Below are 14,242 nucleotides of genomic sequence, written 5' to 3'. Positions count from 1 at the left end.
ATAATATGAGAGTACACTACTCTCAAATACAAAGAGAAAAACAACAATAAACACTTTTCTCTTGTAAAAGGAATAACTCACTAAAGAAGACACTCAAGACTACAATATTTATCTTGGTGTATAACTCTCTTTGTATTCTTACTTTTTTGGAATGTATGATCTAAATGAGAGCAAGAGGCCCTCTATTTATAGGAAACTGAAAACGCGTAAAATACTTGCGCGTTTTTGTGTAAATTCGTGTTTTCTTGTCAAAAGTTTCTAAAGGAGGCAACAACTTTTAAACGCGTAAAATATGCATTTTCTTCTTGGGCGGTGCATGTGCACCTCCCTTTTTGACTTTCTTGCATTAAGGATGTCCATAACTTGGAAAATGGATTGCGGATTACTGTAGAATGTGATGAATATGGTGTACCTATTGGAAAAGCTGTTGGCATAATTGAAGGAGTTATGGGACAGCTTGCCACAAATGCTCTGTACTTTCCTATCAGCTTTAAGAAATGATCATACATACCCAAGTCTTATTTGGACCGTGTTTTTGATGAAATTCTATCGGTACTTCCTTGTGAATTATGTTGCTTAGCTTATATCTGTTAGTTATATATGTAAACCTGCAGTAAACTAACATCATTTTTTAAAGGCTCGATTTCTCTTTAGGAGTGATTGTCAAAGAGCAAAAAGTTGGGCTGGCAGTAATCTTAACAAAAAGTGGAAGGACCATAGGTATAAATTATGGCATGCGGCAAAAGATACATCATTGAGTAAAGAAGAGATCTTCAGAAAATCTCCGAATGGTATACCCATGGATCAATGGGCACTGTTTGTTAATTATCGCATGGATGAGAAAATACAAGTACTTAACATTTCTAATTCTTCTTCTTTTTCTCTTTCTATTGCTTCTTCTTCTCTGTCACTGTTGTGGACGTTTTATTTTCTTTCTACCACTTGTTCTTCTTTGCGAGATATTTCTTCTCTACCTGAAGTTAACTTTTTATATTGTTCTTATTTAACTTGTAGAAACTTTGCAAGAATAATTAACAGATTCGACAAAATCAAATTCCTCATACTGAAGGTGTTAAGAGTTTGGCTAGAAGAAGAGCTGAAATGGTAGTTTAATACAATGTTATTAGATAAGTATATTATTAATTAATTACTAATGTCTTAAAATTTGAAAATTTCAGATGGCAAAGGAAAAAGATGTTGATCGAGGCAAAATGTGGACTGAGACTCATAAGAGAAAAGATGAAAGTTACGTAACTGAGGCGACTAGAGAGATTGGGCTAGTATTCTTCTTATATATGATTACTCGAGTAGTTACTTAATCAGATTTTTGGTTATGGTGACATAACAAAAAACTACCGCTTCAATTGTGTCAAACTACTGAAATTGAGGACCAAAAAGTTGTTGTTTGCATCAGAATACTTATCAATAGTTTAATAGTCTCTTCTTTCAGACTTTTCTTTTTTGACAACTCTTCATTCATTATACCTATATTACCTACACTTTTGAGTTTAACACCAAAAGAGGCACATAAATACATCAAATATACTATATTTCCCTGTAATGGAATGGGAAAAATCTAATCCTCCTGAAGAAATAAGCACGACAAAGTCATGGAGTGAATTTTCTTCCCTCATAAGTCTCTTAATGTATTATTTTCTTTTTCTGTATGTGCTTTTCTTCATCAATGGCTGATTAGCATAGTTGCTGATGTATTTGAAAGAGAATTTTGGGCTGCTAAGGTTCAACATGTTCACAAGATGGTGTCGCAGAGTTGAGAATAAGCTTAATCTTATTAGCACACTTATATTAATCTAATATTTGCTAGGAGTTTAATCTAGTAGTATGCTTGTTTAGTATGCTTGTTTTTCTTTTGCACAAGAGAAAATTAAAGAAATTTGAAGTCAAAGGCCAGAAAGTATTGTCGAAGTTTCACCTAATGATGCACTTGGTATAGATGATTTAAGCATGTTGATGTGAGTTCATCTAGCACGAGCACTAACACTCTAACTCCAGAGTGGCAGCAAGAGGTGACGAGTATGAAATCACAATTAAATGCGCTACTTAGCTTATATCAAAGGATTATAGTGAATATCCCTGAAGAATTTGAAATTTGCTCACTTATTTCCACCTCCTCCATAGATATGATTGTTTCTTTTTATTTTCTTTTTGTTTTAGTCAGGCTATCTAGAAGTCCTTTACTTTCTCTGTCTCTTTCATTGTCACATTGAACTCTGACGTTTCTGACTCCACTTTAAATTTGATCTTTTTCTGATTCAGCCATGGCCACAATTGGAAATTTTTTAGAAATTAAAATTGATGTTTGATTAATTTTTAATTTGATTTGGTCGAAGAAATGGGTGAATTTTGTAGCTTTCTTATAGGAAAAACTTAATTACGTGTACGTTACATGACATACAAAACGGCAAAAAATGAGGCATGTGTAGTTGGATGCAAAACACAAGCTCTTTTTTTATATTTTGCACTTTAATTTCAATAGAGTTAGAAATCAAGTGAAGAACACATTAAAGCAGTGGCATTATATTTGGCATGCTGAATAGCTAAAAATGTTTGATAGATTTGTAATCCTCTTCTCCAAGTACCTGGGGTCATATACTCACTGGCGTTATGGCTTGGATTGATCAATATGTCTCAGTTATGAGCTGATGGCATGTATTCGGTGGTAGAGTTAGAATGTTTATTAAGGGAATTCAAAAAAAATGCAAATGGCTTGGATTGATCAATATGTCTCAATTTTTTTCTTTGAAAGAGTTTTTGTAGTTTGGATAGTAATTTGTATGTAAATACAGGGGTAAGTGAGATTTAAAGAATTTTTAGTCTTAGATTATCATATAAATAGAAAAATATAGTAATTTTACTGCTAATTAGTTGTAGCATTTTAGGTTAATCATTAGTTAAATGTTAATGGTATTTTGTTCTATGGTGTAATTTAAAGACTGTAAATTGGAAGATGTTACGGAAGTGACCAATCTATGTGAGCTCCTAAACATTTTCAGGCATAACATGGATTGTATACAGCTATTGTACAGTGTAGCTCCTACTTTGTATTAAAGACATGAACTTAATATTGAAAAATCATTTGAATGACAGACATGCCTTTTGGGCGGTATGGGTACTATAAGTAATAAAGTGACTGTTACAGTGTTGATTAGATATCAATATTTGTTTCAAGTGATCTGTACAGAGTATGTTGAGGTTGAAATGAGAATGATCAACCATTCTGCATTTTTTTACTATGCCTTAAACCGTTGCACATAAATTTTCTGGAGATTGATAATTAATAATTTTTTCCTTTTCAGACATCAGATATAGAAAATGGTGCTCATCAGTCACTAATGGAACCAAGAACCGATTAGAAATTTTCGGATGGAAATAACAATGATGATGGACTAAGGAACGATTAGAAATCTCTTTTAGGATTATTTTTTTGGATATTCTTGTTGAATGGCACTTTGAAATTAGTATTTTGATGATGTAATTTTGGAGTACTTTTGTTTTACATGATGAATATTTTGCTCATTTGATCTTTTATGTTGTATTAAAATTATTAATTATAGAAATTTAAACATATAGGGTGCAATAAATGGGATGTAAATATGGATTGACAAAATTAAAAAATATAATTATTTACAGCATCACGAATTGAATATTACGGCGTTCTTATACAGCTGTACAATAAAAATGAATTACTATAATTACAATTACGACGGTTGTAAACCACCACTCTATACAATAAAAAATGTCGCAATAACAAAGAAATATTGCGGTGGTTTTATAATATATATTACGACGGTTCTGAAAAATCGTCGTAATACCTTTGTGACAGACGGGACTCCGGCATTTCCATGAAATGTCGTTAAAGTGCATTGTGACAGTTTTAAATCGTCTTATTACATTTAAAGAACAGTCGCAATAACCCCCTTTTCTGTAGTGCTACTTGTTGGGAAAAACGGACTAACACAAAAATATATATGATCAAAATAGTAGAAATAAAAGAGAAAAATAATGACACCAAAAATTTTATGTGGAAACTCTTTTAAATAAGGAAAAAACCACGGGCCAAGAGAAGCAACTGATATTACTATAGTAAGGAATTTTACATTAGGTAGTACCAAGTACAATACTCAAAAATGACTACCACACACTCAAAAAGAGTAACACTTTTTTGATCTCCCACCTTACTAAAAATATCGCTCACACTCTATTTTTCTTCACAGACTATTTTATTATATATAATCTATGGAAAAGTCACAGCTCTCTAAGTATTTTCTCTCTGTGAATTGGTATCTAACAAATGAGCCGAGGACTCTTATTTATAAGGGGGAAATTTTTCCTTTGATGTCACTGATGACATCATGGCAATTGACAAGTCAAAAACCATTTGCCAACATTTGTTGACAATTCAATTTTTACAGTAAGAATACATTTGCTGCCTTTGACAATTCTGCAATGATTTACAGCTATTATTGACTAATTGAATGGGATGGACCCCATAAATCCCCCCCTCTAGTCCCATGCACCTGAAAGGAGGTATCTTCATCTTATCAGAGAGAGTTCATGCCAACAAGTTCTTTGCACAATTCGAATTTGTTCCTTGTTACCACTTTGGTCAGTATATCTGCAGAATTCTCATTTATAGATATCTTGTCAACCTGCATAGATTCATCTTCTATCTTTTCTCGAATCCAGTGATATCTCACATCTATGTGTTTTGTCCTTGCATGGTACATAGAGTTCTTGCTCAAGTCTATTCCACTTTGACTATCACAATAGACGACATACTTTTTTATGCCAATCAAGCTCTTGAAGGAATTGTTTGAGCCATATCATCTCCTTGCCAGCTTCAGTAGCCGCAATATACTCAGATTCAGTGTTAGACAGTGCAATACACTTTTGCAACTTTGACTGCTATGATATAGCTCCCCTAAAAAAGTAAACAAATATCCAGTAGTGGATTTTCTGTTATCAAGGTCACCTGCTATATCAACATCTGTATAGTCCTTCAAGATTGGATTTGATCCTCCAAAATATAAGCATTTATCTAAGCTTCCTCTCAGATACTTGAGTATCCATTTTACAACTTCCCAATTTTGTTTTCCTGGATTGTCGAGAAATCTACTGACAACACCAACAGCATAAGCAATATCAGGTCTAGTGCATACTATTGCATACATTAGACTTCCGACGATAGAGGAATATGAAACTTTGGCCATGTTCTATTTTTCCTCCCGAGCTGTAGGACACATCTTCTTGCTCAACTTTATATGACCAGTAAGAGGTGTGCTAACAGACTTAACATTCTTCATGTTGAAACGCTCCAGTACACGTTCAATGTACTTCTTTTGTGACAGATAAATCTTTCTTTTATCCCTGAGACGAGTAATTCTCATGCCCAAAATTTGCTTGGCATGACCCAAGTCATTCATAGCAAAAGACTTACACAACTATTTTTTCAACTTGTGAATTTTGGAAGTATTCATGTCCACAATCAACATATCATCCACATATAGCAGGAGGATGATAAAATCATCGTCAATTTTTTTCGTACAAATACACAATGATCTGAAGAAGTCTTCTTGTAGTCTTGCTCTCATAACAGATTCAAACTTTTTGTACCACTGTCTAGGAACTTGATTTAGCCCGTAGAGACTCCTTTTGTGTTTTCACACAAAATTTTCTCTACCATTTACTTTGTAGCCCTCAGGTTGTTCCATATAAATCTCCTCTTCTAGGTCACCATGAAGAAAAGTTATCTTCACATCCATTTGCTCAATCTCTAAATTAAGACTAGCAGCTAAACCAAGAACTGTACGAATGGAGGACATTTTCACAACAGGAAAAAAATAGTTCGTCAAAGTCAATACCCTTTCTTTGACCGAATCCTTTAACAACTAATCTAGCTTTATATCTGGGCTTCAAACTGTGTTCTTCAACTTTGACTTTGAATGCCCACTTGTTCTTCAAAGTTCTCATGCCCTTAGGCAATTTCACTAACTCATAAGTGCGGTTCTCATGCAAAGATTTCATCTCATCTTGCATAGCTTCAATCCACTGATCCTTATGTTCATCTTCCATGGCCTCCTCATAACACTCTGGTTCACCCCCATCAGTGAGTAGCATATACTCATTAGGTGAATAGCGAGAGAAAGGAATACGCTATCTTGTGGACCTCCTAATAGAAATATTTGATTCGTCCACAAGCAATGTTATCATCAACATCAACAAATTGATCTGGGACTTGATTCTGAGCCTCACCATGATCATCAAGCCCACCAACGTCATTCACACTTGTATGAAGAACTTGATCAAGATGGACTACTCTATCTGAACTTGAAGATTTTATCTTCTCTACTTTGTCAATATCTTCAATAGTTTGATTTTTCATGAAGACCACATCGCGACTTCTCACAAGCTTCTTATCAATTGGATCATACAGACTATAACCAAATTCATCAAGGCCATATCCAACAAAGATGCAATGCCTTGTCTTAGCATCTAAATTTGACCTCTCATCTTTCGGCACATGTACAAAGGTTTTGCAGCCAAATACTTTCAAATGGTCATAAGAAATATCTTTTTCATACCAAACTCTATTTGAAACATCACTTTGCAAAGCAACAGCAGGAGATAAGTTAATAACATATGTAGCGATCAATAAGGCCTCACCCTAAAAGGAGTTCAGCAACTTTGCTTCAGAAAGCAAATACCTAACTCTTTCCATCAAGGTCCTATTCATTCTCTTAGCCAACCCATTAAGCTGAGGAGTCTTCTGGTATCTAATACCTTGATACTTGCAGTATTCGTCAAATGGTCCACAATATTTATCACTATTATCACTACAAATATAATTCAGTTTTTTTCTAGTTTCTCTTTCAACTGAAGCCTGAAACTATTTAAAGACACCCAACACTTGGTATTTAGTCTTCAAGACATAGACTCAAAGCTTTCTTGAGCAGTCATCAATAAAAGTAGCAAAATAGAATGCACCACCCAGTGTCCTTATGTTCATTGGACCGCATAAATCAGAGTGCACCAACTCAAGAACCTTTATTTTTTTAAGGAGGATTAGACTTAAAGAAAACTCTATTTTGTTTTCTAGCCAAGTAGTGCTCACACTTTTATAATTTAGCACTTTAAAAATCTGACGGTAATTTCTTCTTGGCTAGAACATTAAGTCTTTTCTCACTGATGTGGCTAAGCCTTTTGTGCCATAATGTTGAGAAGTTATCACTCTTTAGTGCATTCATCATATTGGCACAAGTAGAACCCATAGTCCAGTATAGACCACGACGTTTGTTTGCACGAGCCACAACCAAGGAACCCTTGATGAGTTTCCACTTTTCACCGCCATTAGTACTAACATATCCTTCATCATCTAGAACACCAACAAAAATTAAGTGTAGATGAATATCAGGTGCATGTTTTACATTGTTCAAAACTAATTTAGTTCCAATACTAGTTTCCAAGCAGATTGTACCAACACCAATCACCCTATATACAGTCTCATTACCCATACTCAAGGTTCCAAAGTCACCAGGAGTATAGGAAGAGAAAAATTCCTTCCTTGATGTCATATGATATACGGTACTAGTGTCCACAACCCAGCTTGACTTATCACAAGTAATGTTTATCGGATCTGCATCAAGGACTGTAATAAGATCTTCGGTACAGATGGTGGCTAGGCAATTTTCATTGGCATCTTCTTTATTTTCCTCTTTTTATTTATTCTCCATCTTCAATTTTCGGCAGAACCTCTTTGTGTGCCCTTTTATGCCACAATGATAGAACTCAATATCTCTAAGTCTGCCTCTGGATTTTCTTTTGCTATATTCTCTATTTTGAGAACCATAATTTTTATTTCTCCCATTGGAGCTATTTATCAAGACATCTGATGAACAAGAAGAAGAAGAAGAACCTTGAGATTTTCTTCTCATTTCTTCGTTCAAGAAACTACTCTTGGCGGAATCCATAGAGATCACACCATCCAAAGCAAAATTTGACAATAAAGTTCTAAATATCTCCCAAGAGTCTGATAGGAAACCAAGTAGGAGTAAGCCTTGAATTTCTTCGTCAAATTTAATGCTCATAGTAGATAACTGGTTCATGATTCCCTGAAAATTATTCAGGTGATCTATCATCGAAGAACCATCATGATATTTTAAACTTAATATTTGTTTTATTATGAATATTTTATTACTCTCAGTCTTTTGAGCATATAAACTTTCAAGATGCTCCCATAGGGTACAAGCGTGTGTATCCATAAAAATATGGTTCAACACATTATTGTCAATCCATTTCCTAATAAATTCACACACCTGTCTGTGCAACGGATTCCACTCTTCATCTGATTTCGCTTCGTTAACGAAAGTTTGGTCCAAAGGGATGGTAAAATATCACTTAAAATATCATAACAAAGAATACTTGTAAGCGAGGCTGGTGGACTACGATCAATTGTTCGGAAAAGTTTCTCAATTAAGAATTTGGGTATTTTTTGGGGTGTAATTGAAGAGAGTTTTTGCTGGTTTATGAAGATTATCGTCTTCACTATGGAGGTGGTTTAGAAGGTTGATAAACGGGTACGAGTCGGATCCAAAGAGTTTTTTTTTATGATTCGGGTGTAATCGCCATTGAAGCAGAGCTTGTAAGAAAGAAAGTTTTTTCTTGTTAGAGGTTTTGGCGGGGTTTAATAGAATTTGAATATAGTGATATTTTTTCGTTTTGGTGATTAACGTTGTGATTGAGTTTGGGTTGATAAGATTGGATGGCTAGGATTCTATCTTGGTTGTTTCTTGGCACTCGCGTTTAATAATTTTGGAATAAAGATGAATATAATAGAATTTGAGTTGCTACAGAAAATTGAATTATTTTTTTTGTTTGATTAGACAAAATTTAACGCATCTTTAGATTAGTAAGGACATGATTTTAGATAGGAGGGTGTGGAGATTATGTATTAGGGCACAAGATTAGTAATTAGTTGAGTGTTGTCATGCTTTCAAGATGTAATGACCTATTCCATCATTATTAAAAAAATTACTGTAAAAGTATATGAATCTCATTCGTTATAAGATTATGATCAATTCCTTGGTATGCGACTGCATAAGTTGTGAATTAAGGTCGTACAATGCTCGGCTAAGTTGAAAATGTCTTTCCGATTTAGTTTCGGACTTAAATTTAAACTAAGGTCAACTTCAAACAACCATAGTGTTACACCCCAGAAAATAGTTGTCTTACTATGGCTATAGATGGTTTAACCGTGAGCTAAGGTGGAGCCCACATAATAGAATTTTTATAAAAAGAACATATGATAATTTATATGGATAATATATGTGAATTTAAACACAACTCAAGGAGGACCCTTGAGCCAAATCCAAGTGTAAGCCCTCCAAAAAGATATTTTTAAGTTATGTTTTTGGGCAATCTTACTTGGAGAGACCACAACGCCATAATGGTTCGGGAATTTGGAAAACCTTATAAAATAAAAGTTGTAGATAATTGGATTATCTTTCCAACCATAGGTTGTGGGAATTTATTCGATATAGAGATCAAGAGATATAATTATTTTACTGAATAAAGGTATTTGCTGCAAATTTTTAATTCCGAATTTTAAAATGGCTCGACCTGTTTGCAAATTTCCATCAGTATAGAAATATTAGTCGAGATTAGGAATAAATTAACTATGGTTGGATTATTAAGTGGGAATTTGAGATTAATTAAGATAAATTAAGCTAATAGTGGGATGAAAAGTGGCCACATTGCCACATGGCCAATTTTGATTGGCCTATGTGTTAGTAGGGGACAAGTAGGCTTATTGGGCAGCCACTTGGTCTCTTTGTGGATTAAAAAATCTGCAGCATATGTCTTCTTATTGACCAAAAGATCAGTCAAAAATAATTTCCAATTCTAGAAGATTCAAGAAAGAGAGAGAAGCTCTCATCTTCTCTAAACTTCCTAAGCTTTTGAGAGAGAAAGAAGCTCGACCATGGCGGATCATGGAGAATCTCCAAGCTTGGTAATTATTCAAGGTCATGGTAGCAAGGATGGAGTCCTTAGGGCAACAAGAAAGCCTAACGTTTCATCACTCAAATTTCAGCAAGTTAAGGAGCCAACTTGTCAAGGTAAGAGTGGATCATTTTCTATACGTTTTTGGGTGAGTTTGGACGTTTAGTGAGTCTATAAATGTATGAAATCATATGTGTTGATGCTGAAGTGTTGGTGAAATGTTGGGGGCTGTTTTGGTATGAAAATGATAAATTAATTTTATTTAGTATTTGATTGTTATAGATATGAAGTAAGTGATGAGAATAAAGGAAAGTAAATGGTTAAAGTTGAGGTTGAATTTGTTGTGGGCTGTTTTGGGTGTGTTATTGTTCTTGTTGATTGGAAGGATAAGGAGTTAAAATTTATATTATGTTGATTGAAACTAATGGGTTGCCTTAATTCAAAAATGATGGAATTAGTTATAACTATTGTTGATGTTATTGTTGTGGTTGATTATATAACGGAATGGAAGAATTTGATATTTTGAGTTGGAGTAGTAATTGGTTGTGGGCTGTTGTAGGAGTTAAATGATGTTAATGTACTTTCCTTGCACATAAGAAGGTGATGTTGTTAACATGTGGCTGCTGCTATGGCTCACAAAAATTGGAAGAAAAGTTAATACGACATAAGGTGTAAAATCGTATGTAGTCTCCTTGGTGTGTTCACAAGTCGCCGCAAGGTTTTGAGTCTCCTTATGTTGTTAATTAGGGGATATTTTGACATGTTATTGTTGTTCATATTGAGCTTGGAAGATTAATGATAATTAAGGTTTTATGTTGCATTATATGTTGGTTGGGCTATTTTAGGATTGTTTCAATAAAACGTCAAGACTACGGATCATTAAGTATAATTGGAAGATGCAGTAGTTGTATATGGATTGGAATTGTTGTTGAGTGTTATGAATGTGGGCTGCCTTAACTTACCAATAATGCTATAATGAAGATATTAACTTATGTTAAATGAAATTGGAAGCAAGAAAACCATATGATTAGTGTTGGTATTAAAATGGACAGATTTGGAGTTGTTTGAATTAGATTGGGTTGATTGTCGTGTTGCTATTATTGTCATGAATTATGTGTTAAAAGTGAAGAGATTGTATATGTTTATGTTTGGGACATATTAGGGCTGTTCTAAACTAAAAATAATGGATGAACATCAATTAATATGGTGGTCGTTATTGTTGCTTATTACAAAACGAAAATGAAAGCATACGACATGTCAAGTTGAAGTTGTAATTCATTTAAGGGCGGCTTATAGTACGTGATTGCTTGTGTTAAATTGAAGTTATGATTATGCATTGTATGGTTGATTGTTGGGCTGTTATAAATCATTTTAATAAGGTGTGATGGCTGCAACTTATTAGAAGTAATTTGATGGCATCGTAGTCGTCATGTTGGTAATAAATGGAAGTTAAATGTTATGTGGGTTGTTTAGAGTATTTTTGAATATCGTCTTGGATTGCTTTGACATAGAATTTGAATGTGTGGTTATTGATGTTTCTTGGTGATTGTATGGCTGATTTGGGAAGTGGGGAAAGTGAGCAGTATAAGGGAGTTGCTGCCCAGAATTTTGTGTTTTGCAAACCCATTTTTGGATGGGACTATTGTTAGTAATTTTAGCATAACTTCTTGTGTAAAGCTCCGTTTTGAGTGATTAAAGATGTTTTGGAAAGGTGTTTCATAGATCTAAAACTTTCATTTAGGCTCTAAAACCCAGTTTTGCTTTTATATACTCTAAAAATGGTGATGAAGTTCAGGGTAGGTGTTGTCCAAATTTTCAGAAATAACCTAGTAACGACGAAGTACGTTGTATGCCTTCCCATAGCCTAATCATAGTTTTTAACGTATTAATATAGGTTGAGATCCTGTTGGACAGCATATACATGTTGTGTGCAGATAAATGCTAAAAGTATGTAAAGCCTATCCCTTATTTCTTTTGGCATGATCCATATGAAATCAACGGACGACGAATGTATAAATTCCAAAGAAACTCCTATTCTTAGAGACACTAGGATGGCTATTGTTCTTAATTCCTAGAAATTATATTATTATGTTTTGATACATGTGTATGATTCCAGCCGTCCTATTTTGATGTAATTCATATTTTGAGATAATTCATGTTTGGTATAATTCATAATGGCAATCGAATGTTACTTGAAATAACTATTGTCATAATTTTTAAATGATGGTTCATTTTAATTATTTTTTTGAGTCCCAAATAATGATTTAAATGCATATGGTTTCTCACTACTCTACTCGTGCATGCCTTAATATATTTTTCACCGAGTCCCAGGCCGGGTATGTATTCGTGCATAGATTCACTGAGTCCATAATGGGCCGGATATGATATATGATATGATCATGCATGATTTTATTTCATAAGGCACAGGTACAGTGATTTCTTGATTATCGATATTATACTTGTCTCCTGATTGCCTATTTCAAATATGATCTCCTTTATGGTATTTTATGCTTTATATACTCAGTACATATGTCATACTGACTCCCTCTCTTCGGGGGGCTGCATTTCATGCCCGCAGGTACAAATATTAATTTCGGGGATCCGCTAGCTTAGGATTTCCACTTAGCTATTTTGGAAGTGCTCCATTGTCCCGGAGCCTAGAATTTCGATATAGATATTTTGATGTATATATTTATTTATCCATGGGTATGGCGGGGTCCTGTCTCGTTATATGTTACTGTTGATATTCTTAGAGGTCTGTAGACATATATATGGGTGGTATATAGATGTTTTCCAGTTGTACTAGTATGACTTATATTTTGGAACGTTCTTATTCATAGTGGCAGCCTTTTCGGCTTGCATATATACATGTATATTTTAGAATGTGATGTGTAGTGGCAGCCTTATCAGCTTATGCATTATGTTATCATTTAATGATTGTGACTTCCCAGGAGATAGGTGGTTTTCATATATATATATATATATAACAGTTTTGAGGCGATGTTCTGCCCGTATAAGTCTCCTATTAAGTTTAGTTGCTGATTGATTATAGATGGCAGGTGTATGTACGAGTGTCCAGTTCGTGCACTAGTCACAGCCCATGGGGTTGGGTTGTGACACATAGATCTCAGCCTAAAATTAAAGGTCTATGAATCTTTTTTTCAACTCCACTGAGTTTTCCTCATTTTGAGTAAAAAGTTATGTACATTTTACTGAATATTGTTTGGGCTAACACGCCATGGCGGGATTGGACCTGCCGTGGTTGGATCCAATGAGTCAGAATTAAAAAGTGGTGAATTTTTATTATCTCCTTCTTCCCTTAAGTGCCAAAATAGATGAGGGTCACCCTAAAAACCCCCTAAAAAGTTGCTCTAGGATTGGAGAGAAGGGAGTAAGGGAATTCTAGTGTAAGGAAGGCTACAACCCACATATTTTAGGCCTATTTCCATTGTTTTCTCCTTCCGAAGGTTAGGGATTGGTCTATAATCCTTCTACAACTGCTTGGCACTTAGGTAGGCTAAGTTTTCTCTAATTAAGTAGTTGTTTATCTGTTCCAACACATTCTATATTGTAGTTAACTAGAGATTTCATGCTTAGGCTTTTGGACACAAAGTTTGGATGGCTAAAGATTGTTATTTACTGTGTAAGACAAGCATGTATATGTATATAGGTCTTGATTGGCTTGTGCCTAATGGTAATGGTATAGTTTTTGAAGGTAGCCCATGTTCTATGTGCTTAGAGGGGCAATGGCTCTAATGATATTAAATGTAGACAATAGATAGGTCATAATGAAATCCTGAGAAACGGAGGGGGGTTATGGCTATTGGTAAATATATAGGGATAGGCTTATATAATAAATATGTGTGTTCACATCAGTTATTCTCTTACAGAGTAATGCGAATCATGAAATAAAGGATGCATGTGAATGACTTTGGGATTGATAACCTCAACAAAGAACCTAGTTGATTATCTGTGGTTGTAGGTGATGGTTTTACAATCCTGTATATGCTACATGTGCTTATTACTATAATTTATAGTATTGTTTGCATGTGTGAGACTAGGAAAGATATAACAACTTAATGAAATGAATTATGAAATCAATTGTATGAAATGAACCTGTTACTTGACCATACGAGCATGTGAAACATTAGTTCTGGTTTGCGATTGTGATTATGGTTGTGGTTGGTAATTATATATATACATATTTATAGTAATCGTATGTCAC

This window comes from Solanum dulcamara, chromosome 5 (assembly GCF_947179165.1).
Source record: "Solanum dulcamara chromosome 5, daSolDulc1.2, whole genome shotgun sequence".
Lineage (NCBI taxonomy): Eukaryota > Viridiplantae > Streptophyta > Magnoliopsida > Solanales > Solanaceae > Solanum > Solanum dulcamara.
The sequence above is the reverse complement of the archived record's forward strand: the minus strand, read 5'-3'. Positions refer to the sequence as shown.